Source organism: Elephantulus edwardii, unplaced genomic scaffold (assembly GCF_000299155.1).
Source record: "Elephantulus edwardii isolate Elephantulus edwardi_28Jun2011 unplaced genomic scaffold, EleEdw1.0 scaffold00086, whole genome shotgun sequence".
NCBI classification, from domain to species: domain Eukaryota; kingdom Metazoa; phylum Chordata; class Mammalia; order Macroscelidea; family Macroscelididae; genus Elephantulus; species Elephantulus edwardii.
The window spans coordinates 11,714,509-11,724,891 of record NW_006399836.1 but is presented as its reverse complement, the minus strand read 5'-3'; positions in this window follow the sequence as shown (position 1 = coordinate 11,724,891).

Sequence of the window (10,383 nt, the reverse complement as noted above, 5' to 3'; positions counted from 1 at the left end):
AGACTAAGGTGTGCCTAATCCAGGCCACGGTCTTCGCAATTACTTGCTATGCATGAGAGAGCTGGACAATGACTAAGGATGACAGAAGAAGAATTGATGCCTTTGAGTTGTGGTACTGGAGAAGAGTCTTGAACATAGTATGGACCACAAAGAAAATAAGTCTATCTTAGAGATGGTGAAACCAAGTTTCTCTTTGGAGGCTAGGATTATGAAGCTCTGTCTCACAGACTTTGGGCAGGTGGCCAGTAGAGACTGGTCCTTGGAGAAGGACATCATGCTTGGAAGCGTGGAGGGGCAGTACAGAAGAGGAAGATCCCTGATCAGATAGATTGTTACAACGATTGGGGCAAAGGGGATTGGTGTGTCAGAGTCAGTGAGACTGGCTCAGGACAGGGCAGGCTTCAGAGCTGTTGGACATAGGATCGCTCTGAGTTGCAGGCGACTCAATGGCACAGAGCAACAATTACAAAACCTGCATATAAAACTGAACAGTGAGTAAAGACTAAAGAAGAATAATGCCCTTAAATCATGATATTGGTGAGAAAAATGGAAGGATTTTTTTCTTTACTGTTGAATTGGAATAAGAACTGACTTACAACTGACCCTCTAGCAGGTTTTCAGGCAGCTGTAAATTGCAGGAGAGAAGATCTCCCCTCTTTCTCCAGTGGAACCACTCGTGGATTCTAGTGGTGCATATACTATGTTGTTGTTTGGTGCCATCAAATCGAGTATGACTTATAGAGACCCTATGAACAGCCAACCTGACCCCTGCCCATCATTCCTGACACACTAGAGCCCATTGCTGACATCACCATGTCAATCCCTCCCATTGGGGATCTTCCTCTCCTTCACTGACTCTATCTTTCCAAGCATGATGTCCCTTTCCAAGGAATAGCCTCGCCTAGCTGCATGTCCAAAGTATGAAAGATGAAGCTGGACCATCTTTATCTCCAAGAAGCATTCTGGCTGCACTTTTCTCAAGACATATCTGTTTGTTGTGTTGGCAGTCCTTGGGATGTTCAGTACTCTTCTCCAGCACCATAACTCAAAGGCATCAACTCTTCTGTCTTCCTTAGTCTCTGTCCAGCTCTCCGCTGAGTAGCAGGTGATTGAGACGACTGGGCCTGAATCAGGTCCACCTTAGTCTTCAAACTGATGACATTGCTCTTCATTATTTTGATGAGGTCCTTGGCTTGCCAAATGCAGTATGTCTCTTGATTACTTGACTGCTGATACCAAGGGTGTTGATTATTGATCCAAGCAAGATGAAATCATTGACAGCTTCAATCCTTTCTCCATCTATCATAATGTTGACTATTGGTCCTGTGGGGAGGACATTTGTGGTTTTTTTTTTACTTTCATGTTGAGATGTAATTCATACTGAAACTGTGGCCCTTGATCTTCTGCAGCAAATGTTTCATATTCTCTTCATTTTCCGCAAGCAAAGTTGTGTCATCTACACAACACAGGTTGTTAGTGATTCTTCCTACAATCCTGATGTCACATTCTTCTTCACAGAGTCTGGCTTCAAGACTTATTTGCTCAGCGTACAGATTGAATAGGTATGGAGAAAAGATACAATTTCTAGTTTTCATTTTATACTGGTTTATTTACAAAGTTCAGATATATTGTTTTTCACACCAGATTATTCCCATTTCCTTCACTCCTGCTCTCCACCCATCAAATTGTGAGACGCTATGATTAACACCCCCCCATCCTCAGCCCTCTGTTCCCCCCTTCACCCCCTCTTGGATCCTCATACTCGTTCTACAATAATGATCTTATACAATATTTGACCTTATGGGACTGAGTGAATTCACTTAGTATAATGCTCTTTAGTCCCTCCCAAGTTAGGTAGTAATTTTAAAAAAATCCTTGCTCCTGCATGCTGCATAGTATTTCATCATGTGAATGTACCATAATTTCTTAATCCATTCGATTGTGATTGGACATTTTGGCGGTTTCCATGTTCTTGGGATGGTGAATAACGTTGCTATGGACATTAGTGTACAATTCTCTGTCTGTGACTCAGTTCTCATTCTTTTGGGGTATATTCCAAGCAGTGGAATAGCTAGGTCATGTGGAATTTCTATGTTCAGCTTTTTGAGGAAGTGCCAAACTGCCTTCCAGAATGGTTGTACCATTTTAAAATCCCACCAACAACGTGTAAGAGTTCCTATCTCTCCACATCCTCTCTAACATTTATTATTTGCTGTCCTGTTAAATTTGCCACTGCTACTAGAGTCAGATGGTATATCATTGTAGTTTTGATTTGCATCTTTCTTATTGCCAGTGATTTTGAGCATTTCTTCATGTGTCTGTTGGCCATCAGAATATCTTCCTCTGTGAAAAGTCTTTCCATGTCTTTTGCCCATTTTGTAATTGTGTTATCAGTCTTTTTCTTGTGGAGGCCGTGTAGGATTCTGTAAACTTTTGATATAAGACCCTTTTCTGAAATGGTATTGTCAAATGTTTATTCCCAGTCAGTAGGTTTGCTTTCCACTCTGTTGGAAAATTTTTTAATTTTATCCTCAGAAGGTCCCATTCATCAATTTTATCCTCTCCAGATTGTGCGCTTCTGGCTGTATTTGGTAGTACATTGACTAGGTCATCTAAGTTTGATCCCAGTTTGTCTCTTATGAACTTTATGGTTTGGGGCTTTACTCCAAGGTCTCTGATCTACCTTGAGTTGATTTATGTGTATGGTGTGAGATGGTGGATCCTGTTTCAGCTTTCTGCAGTTAGAAGTCCAGTTTTACCAGCACCATTTGTTGAAAAGGTTGTCATTTCTCCATTTGGTAGGTTTATATCCTTGTAAAAATAAATTAACAAATAAATTGTTGACCATAGAGAGCTGGGTCCATTTCTGGGTTTTCAATTCTGTTCTGTTGGTCTATGTGCCTGTCATTGTACCAGTACCATGCTGTTTTGGTTAATACCACTGTGTCGTAGGTTTTGAGGTCAGAGAGTCCTATTCCTCCCACTTCATTTTTGTTTTTTTCAGAAGTGCTTTGCTTATTCAGGGTCTCTTTCTTCTCTAAATAAACTTGACAATTTCACTTTTGATCACCTTGAAAAAGGAATTTGTTATCTGTATTGGGATTGGATTGAACATGGTGATTGCTTTTGGTAGGAATGTCATTTTAACAATATATATGAAACCTATACTTGAACCAAGAGGCAGTTGTCAGAACAGAGGAAGGAGACACTGCATGGTTCAAAATCAGGAAGGGGGTATGCTAGGTGTGTATTCTCTCTCCATACCTTTTCAACCTATATGCAGAACAGATAATTCAGGATTCTGGGCTGTATGAGAAGAAATTTGGCATCAAGATTGGAGGAAATATCAGCAACAACCTGTGTTATGCAGATCACAAAACCCTGCTTGCTGAAACCCAAAGGACCTGAAGTGCTTGCTGCAGAAGACCAAGGACTGCAGCCTTCAATATGGATTGAAGCAAAATATCAAGAAAACAAAGATTTCCACCACTGAGCCAATTGGCAGCATCATTATGGCTGGTGAAGAGGTTAAGATTGTTAACAGTTTTAGTTTACTTGGCTCTACAGTCAGCACTCTTGGTACCAACAGCCAGGAAATCAAGAGATGAATTGCATTGAGAAATTCAGCTGTCAAGGACTTCTCCAGAGTACTGAAGAGCAATGACATTAGTCTGGAGACTATGGTGCACCTGATCCGGGCCATACTTTTTGCAATTGCTTGCTGTGTCAAAGAGCTGCATAATGACTAGGGGTGATAGAAGGAAAATTGATGCCTTTGAGTTGTGGTGCTGGAGACAAGTGTTGAATATACCATGGACTGCTAAGAGAACAAACAGGTTCATCCTGGAAAGGGTGAAACTGGGTTGCTTCTTGGAGGCAAGGATTTTGAAGCTTTGTCTGACATACTTTGGGCATATTCCAAGGAGGGGCTGGTTTTTGGAGAGGGACAGTATGTTTGGGAGGGTGGAGGACAGCACAAGAGAGGAAGACCTTCAATGAAATGCATTGATTCAGTAATTGTGGTAAAGGAGCAGGTATGTCATAGACAATAAGGTTGGCACAGGACAGAGCAGGATTTAGAGCTGTTGTACACAGGGTCATTATGAGTTGCAAGAGACTCGACAGCACATCACAACAACAACAACATCCATGAATAGGGCACATTTTTCCATTTCTTTAGGTCTTTTATTGTGCCCTGCAGAAACTTTCTATAGTTTTCTTTATATAGATCTTTTGTATCTCTAGTTAGGTTCACTCCCAAGTATCTCAGTTTGGAAAGATACAATCTTGACATACATCCTTCCTGATTGTTGGCACAACAGCTTCTTGATCTAGGTATAGAGTTTGTAGTAGCACAATTAAGTGTTCTGGGATTCCCATTCTTCTCAACATTAGCCATAATTAGTTAAGATCCACACAGTCAACTATGTTTGAATAGTCAATAAAGCACCAACAGACATTCTTTTGGTATTCTTTGCTTTCAGCCAGAATCCATCTGACATCAGTAATGATATTCCTGGTGCTTCTTCAGGAAATTTTTTTTTAAAAAAAAAGAGGAACAAATCTGTCATGGAAGAAATACAGTCAGAATGTTCCTGAGAAGGGAGGGTGATGGGAGTTTGCCTCACACAATTTGAACTGTCATCAGGAGCAGTAGAGGCTCCGCGAAAAAGAGGAAGACTTTCCGGTTCATGACACGACTGGACAGCCTGCAGCAGCTTTGGGCTGATGCCCAGCGGGGTGGGGGATGGTGCCAGATCGGGCAGCTTTGGGTCCTGTTGTACAACTTGTCTCCAGGAGTTGCAATCCACGACACCCAAGGACAACAACAATCAATCCCCCATGACTTCCAGGACCCCCAGGCTTTCCAGGCAGGAGACCTGTTTCTAAAGCAGGCTCATATCCTCAGGTGGCTCAGCTGTGTTCACACTCTAATCAGCCAGACAGCTAATTACTCAGGATCCTGAAATGTTACACCACTGTGATTAGAACTATGGAATGTTGACATTGGAAGCACCTTAAACTATCACTCAGGGATGGGTTCTAGTTAGGGAGTCCCAGGCTATAAAAAGAGGAAACCGAGCTGCAGAGAGCCCAGCCCGAGGCCACTCCACTTTGTCTGAACAGGCCCAGAATGCCACCATTCATGTCTCCCCATTTCTCTGGAAGCCACTAATCAATGAAAAACACATCCAAAACGTCGACATGGGCTACACACTCTTCCTGGACTTCCACTACCTGGAAAGGATTGTTCTAGGAACAGAATTAGGTTGAACACAAATATCCTTCCAGTGTTAGGGTCAGAATTATGGAAGCTCTGGTGGCTTAAGGGTAAGGAGCTGCGCTTCCGTCTCCAAGTCACATGGCTCGAATCCACCAGTTGTTCTGCAGGAAAAAGATGGGCAATCTCCTCCCATGAGTTTAAAATGCCTCTAAAAACCCACTGTGGGTCAGCTATGGGTTGGTTCTGACTTGACAGTACACAACAACAACAACAACAACAATAACAACAACAACAGGGTCAGAATCAGGCAAAGTCAGACAGAATTGAGGAGAGGCAGGATGGAGGAAATGTTGAGATAAACACCGGTGATGAGATAGGAGAGGCAGAAGCTCATGGCTGGTGAAATCGAAAAGTCATCAAAACCAGGAAACAGCATTAGACATAGTGCCTCAGTCCTGACATGCTGCCGCTCACTCTGGGTAGCCTAATTAGTATTTTAGATTCATGAGTAATATCAAGAACAGTGGACTGGTACCCCTCACCACATCATCCCATTGATCCAGACTCAAGCCTAGAAACGTGTAAAAATGTGGAGCGAGCCAGCCATATTAACACAACTCGCGTGACCCAATGTCTTTCTCCATTTCTTTACTCCCAGAGATTGACTCATCTCAGAGAATCTTTCTCTCTTAGATGTACCTTTTCTAATCAATCTGTATTTCCTTTCACTTTAATCCACTCTTTCCACTTAATCACGTGCTCTAACATCTTGGGCCATGCTGGGGTTCTTTTGAACAGTTCACACGTAGTCCCACATCAAGAGATATGGTCACAGCTCATCTGCCGTCTCTCACCTGGTTCAAGTCTTTATCTAGAGAAGAGGGATCGTACCAGGGCATCCACCCCCCAGGAGCACCAGAAGGATTTCAGAAGCCATCTGGGGATGTGATTCAAGGGGCGAGATTGAGTCGTTAACTTTTTTATTTTTATCTTTATTTTTAAAGAACTAATTAACTTATTTTGATGGCAATATATACAACCAAACATACACTCACTTACATTCCCCCTCCTCCATGAACACCTTCAGCCACACTGGCTACATATTTCACAATGTGTCATTATTCTCAGTGTCTCTGCCACACTGTTTTAGCATCATCGATTTAGACTTCACCTCCCCCCTCCAAAGCTCTCATTTGTGTTTTAGATCAGCTTTGGCAATTTGGATTCATAATCTACATCTGCTGAGCAAATTCTCCTCACAACATCCCTGTAGAACAGTTCTGAAGAGCCTCATATGATCCTCAAGGCTGTAAATCTTTACAGAAGTTGATCGCCACGTCTTCTCCCCAAAGAGTGGCCGGCTTGGCGGTTCAAATAGTTGAGGTGGCAAGACCAGGACACAAAACAGGGAAGGGTAAGGAAGAAGATAGGCAACTTGCATGATTAAATAAGAAGAGTTGACTTTGTTGAGAAACCTATACATCAAGTTGTTGTTATCTCTGAGTTGCCATTTAAAATCCCTCTTTTATCCTAAATTTTAAAAATGTATTATGAATTCAATGGTTCACATTTGTTCATAGGATGATTTTTAAAGTCAGTGGGATAGACTCAAGATTATATTTTGGGTCTTGTGGACTTGTTTTTATTTTCTTCAGCTTCATTTGAACTTCCACATGAGTAATTGATGGTCTGTTCCACAGTCAGCACCTGGCCTGGTTTTGACTGCTGATACTAAACTTGTCCAATGATTCGTCCCAAAGATGTAGTCAGTCTGATTCCCATGCAGTCCATCTGGTGAAGACTGTGTGTAAAATCAGTGCTTGTAGTTTGTTTGTTTTTTTGCTTTTTTTTTTTTCTTGTTGTGTACCATCAAATTGAACCTAACTGGCATAGGAGGAGATTACCCATCCTTCTCCAGCACAGCATCTGGTGGTTTGTTTGTGTTTTTTAAAAAAATGTATTTTTGGTGCCACCCAAAGGTAATAAAGGAGGTCAGAATTGCTTCCACTGTGGAAAGCTGGGCCACTTCAGTAGACAGTGTCACAGACGAATGTCACAGATAGGCAAGGGAGTAGAGAGGAAGTTCCCACTCACTTGCTTTAAGTGTGGCTCTGAAGGACACTTGGCCAAGGTGGCACACATCAGGTCCTCGTGACAGACAGGACTGACAGGCCCCAGCTCCCAGCTGGAAACAAAGGAGGACGCTTCAATGATTTAGATCCTCCCAGAAGAGTTGTGGGTGAGCATTAACATTACTGGTAAGTATATTCGTTTTCTCCTGGACACAGAGCCTACTAATTGGTCATAAAAGGCTTCTGAGGTCCCACTCTTCTCACTATTTTCGTAGTTGTTGGAATGGACGGAAAACCTCATAAGCAGTCCCTTACTTCACCTCTACCTTGCATGCGAACTTCCGAGTTGTAAAACAACCCAGTGGTAGATGGAATTTGCTCCAGGACTTAAGAACCATAAATGACATAGCTGAGCCTCTACATCTTGTGGTTCCTAACCTCTACACTATAATAGACAAAGTGCTAGTCTATAGGCCTTTTATTGTAAGAACCACCTTACCTCTGTAACTTGATTTGTGCCACTATTAGAACCTCTACTCAGAATATTATTGCTTTTCAATTTTTGACTCATGCACTTTTAACTTGTTAGTTAAATTTGTATCTTCTAGGCTGCAACACTTCCATGATACATCTTCAAGGATATGAACATGTACGGCTAAGCACAATTGATAACAGTGCATCTAAATTCCAAAATCAATCTCCATAATAGTCTATGTGTTTCCTACTGCCAAAGGGACCCTTTAGAGTAGTGAGAGAAGACCTTCACCCTGAAACCCACAGTGTCCCTTTTCAGCAGGAAATAGCTAAGAGAATACGCCATCCCCTTTTCCTTATGAATCAGGGTGAAGTCTCTCACAACTCATTATCATTAACGCACCAGAGCTCCCTGTGCATCCAGTTTTTGAAAATTAGTTAAGCATTATGGCTATTTCTGGGACAAATACTGCATGGTGCCACTGTTGTAAAACAGGACTGATACTGGGTTTGGGGGAAGACTGAGAAAGATGGGATAAATTATGCGTACTGCATTGAAACTGATGAGGGAGAAAACAGTTTAAAAGGGATATGTGATTAGGTATTATTGTCATGACAAGAGTCCAGAATGAAGGCTGAATAGTGGAGTGGACCTGGGGCGGAGGGATTGTATAACAATGAAAGAATTTTTCTTTTACTTTTCAAAGAGAAGAGTGTCCTGGGCGGGAAGGGGGAGGGCAGGGAGAAAAGTGCAACAATGAATGAATGGAAATCCAAAGTCTCTGTAAATTTTCATTAAAATTATTAAAAATTATTTTAAAAAAAGAATTACGGCTATTTCTACTATTTAAAAATTCTATTATAAAACAATTCTATTATGAGGATCTCCAAGATAAAATTACTCCCTCTCTCTGCCTAAAAGTTGCTTCTACTTTTTTAAGCTAACTACTCCCCTGCACATTGTAGCTTTACCATCTATGTGTATATCTATAAATAAGACATTGTTTAGTTTCAGAAAACTGAAGAACAAGTGTAAATCACAGTAAGGAACCGACAATATTGCTACTAGTGGATGAAGTCGTTCTGGAGAAAATCAAGTCTTTGTGGAATATGAGGTCATAGTCTTGCTTCAGCTGTTTACAGCGAGCTGTCTGGGGAAGTCCACGGAGCTCTGTGCTGCGGCCTGGCAGAAATATGTTCACGGGGAGGAGGTGGTTGCAGTTCGAGTTCTATTTTGTTTTGCTTCTAAGTCAAATCTGGATTAGAATCAGGGCTCTGCTTATCTGGGCATTCTCTTCTCTGAACTCTGATCTTGTAAACAATGCCCCAAACACATTTCTATATGCTGAGTCACTGGGCTCCCCCGTTCTGGACTAGTTGAACTGGTTGCCTTTGAGTCTGAGGCACCGCTCTCATGATCATATATTTGATCTCCAGGTGACTGTTTCCTGGCTTGTATTCTTTGTTTTGGGGGCGCCTTCTGAAAAAGGCTGCTGCTTGTTGTTATTACGTGCCATTCATAGGAACTGTGCATGTAACAGACCGGGGCACACTGCCTGCTCCTGTGCCAGCCTCAATTGTTGCGGTATTTGATCCTTTTGTCGCAGCCACTGCAGCAATTAATGCCACTGAGGGTCCTCTTTCTCGCTGACCCTCTACCCGGCATAATGCTTTTTTTCCCATATCCTGATGACGTTCCGAGGAGCATTTTGGCTGTTATGTTCTCTAAGAAAGATTTATTTGTTCTTCTAGCACTTCAAGCTGTGTTTAGTATTCCTTGTTTGATACTCAGCACTGCAAATCTAAACTATGTCAACTCTTCTTTGGTCTTGTATTTTCCTCGTCCAGCTTTCTTGTGCATCGAAGGTGGTTGAAAACACCATAGCCTGGGTTAGGTGCACATTGGTCATTAAAAGGCTAACTTGGGAGGGACTGGAGAGCATTACGCTAAGTAAACGAACTCAATCTCGTAAGGACAAATACTGTCTAAGACCATTATTGTAGAAAGAGATAACTAGTAAAACGTGTATGAGGATCAAAGGGGAGAGGGCGGAGTAGAGGGGAAGGATGGGCAGGGCTGGGGGGTAATCATAGGGCCGCACAATTTGATGGGGGGTGGGTAGGCTGAGGAAATGGGAAAGATCTGATGTAAAAAACAATGTATATGAACTTGGTAAGCAAACCAATATAAAATAAAATTTTATATTAAAAAAGACTTTAGATTCTCAGATGTATAAAAATACGTTTATGCAACTTTCACACTTGATTGATACCTTTACTTTTATCCAACTTTCACACCTAGTGAGTAGATACCTTAACTGGGAACAGAATTCTAATTATAGACAGTTTTCATTCAGACTTTCAAAGGGGTTGGATCACCTTCTAGCCCTCATCACCGTTATACCAAGTCTGAGGCTGTCTTGATGCTGTGTGTGTGTGTGTGTGTGTGTGTGTGTGTGTGTGTGTGTGTGTCTCTGTGTGTGTGTGTGTGTGTGTGTGTGTGTGTGTGCTTTCTCTTTCTGGAAGCTCATAGAATCATCCTTTCCTTACAGTGTTCCCTAATTTCACCATGACATAACTTAATTTGGATTTCTTTTTGTTCATCACATTCTG